Genomic DNA, 2062 nt, shown 5'->3' on the forward strand with positions numbered 1-2062 from the left:
GGTTGTTGACTGCCCTCTGATCCTCTTCTTTGTCCCCTGCCCCTTCCTTTAGCTTTAGGGGAGATTGTGGGTTGAGTCAGTTCCAGGCAGACTATAGTGCCTGATTTGCTCTGTGGGACACTTGGTCTCCAGGGAATCAGTTGTCTCCAAGTGTCCTCAGTGTGTCTTGCTCAGCTTTGCCCTCCTCTGCCTCAACAGTTGAATGATTTCCCCACCTGAGCTCACAGTTGACTCTATTCCCATCTCCTCTTCCATCCACCTAAAGTACACTCACACTGGCAGGACACCCAGACACCCTCATTACCGACTGTGCCCCCAGGGGTTATGCTCTGTTCTCATCACCTGGGCTCATGGTGATGCCAGTTATCATGAGATGGCCTGTCCCCTTTCACCCTGCAGCTCTTTGTGTGGACTGTCCGACATTCACCTGAGGCAGGGTAACCAGAGCCCCACCTACATGGTATCACCAGTTCCTCTGTGACCTGTCCAAGGTACAGTCTGACCCAAACGCTCTTGCCTCCACCAAGCCCTTCAAGTTGTTTTTCCCTGATCTAAGTCCAGCATTTCTCTTTCCTCAGAATTCTTAGAATGTCAGAGAGCTAGAGGTGACCTCAGAACTCTGACAATACCCTGGTTTTTGGCTTTGGGCCTGGATTCCTGAGTCCTCAGTGGTAGTAATGGGGCCTAAGGTTTCTAACTAACATTGTGGTTTTTAATAGCACTTTTTTTTTTTTTTTCTAATTTACATAGTAACACATGCATGCTCAAGCAGAAAACTTGGGAAAAGCAGAAAAGTATAAGGGAATTTTTAAAATCACCCTTTTGATCCCATTCACCCCTTTAACCTTAGTGATCCAGTACCTCTTACAGCTTAGGTGCTTAATAAATATTTGTTGAATGAATTACCTTTGGTCCCATCACCCAGAGATAAAAACCACAACTACCTTTCGATTGTTTATCCTTCCAGTCTTATATTTTGTTGTTGTTCAGTCGCTTAGTCATGGGTTCAGTTGTGACCCCATGGATTGCAGCACGCCAGGCTTCCCTGATTATACCTAAATAGATCGTATTATACAGTTTTATGGCCTGCTTTTTTCCTCTCGGCAATATACTACGTGTTTCCCAAAATTAATGGCTTTTTTACATCATCTTCAATGCTTTCATATTATTCCTTCAAATGGTTGTACCATAATTTTCCTAGCTAATTCTCTACCACTGGGCATTTAAGTGACTTCCAGTTTTCTGTTGTTACAAACAACATTTTGCCACCCATCCTAGTATATATATTTTTGTCCGCATAGTGGTTTTTTTAGGATGCATTACTAAAGAAGTGGAATTGCTGGGTCATAAGAGTAAGCACATTTTAAGATATCTCATACATACTGACAAAATGACACTGCTAATTTACCCTCCAGGGCTATTGCCAGTTTTCCAAAAGACCTAACTAAGTAAGGAAAATATAGTACCTTTTAACTCTGACTAGGTAACACAGACTAATCAACTCCAAGGTTTTACCTTTGGCCAGAATTACAGCAATTCCGACCCACCACGTTAGTTATTGACATTTGCTGACTGGAAGCTAACTGGCTATCAGGCTTTGGATCAGTATGAAAGGGGAAAATGAGTTAGTGACTTAAAACCGAGGAACTTTTGTCCAGCGGCCAAAATATTCAAAACCTGGTGACCCGTGAGGATTCTTAATGATGAAAGGACTGGGGACAGCTGGACCCCAGCATTTGGCATGGGTCCACGACAGAAGCTCAATTCTACAGGTGGGACACTGCGACCCTGCCAGTGTCTAAATCCCTAAGTATCCTGACTCAAAGTCCAGGCTGCTGTCCCAACTTCAGTTCAGTCGCTCAGTCCTGTCCGACTCTTTGCGACCCCATGAATTGCAGCACGCCAGGCCTCCCTGTCCATCACCAACTCCTGGAGTTCACTCAAACTCACGTCCATCGCGGTGATGCCATCCAGCCATCTCATCCTCTGTCGTCCCCTTCTCCTCCTGCGCCCAATCCCTCCCAGCATCAGAGTCTTTTCCAATGAGTCAACTCTTCGTATG

Source organism: Bison bison, unplaced genomic scaffold (assembly GCF_000754665.1).
Source record: "Bison bison bison isolate TAMUID 2011002044 unplaced genomic scaffold, Bison_UMD1.0 scf7180017864230, whole genome shotgun sequence".
In the NCBI taxonomy this organism is placed as follows: Eukaryota; Metazoa; Chordata; class Mammalia; order Artiodactyla; family Bovidae; genus Bison; species Bison bison.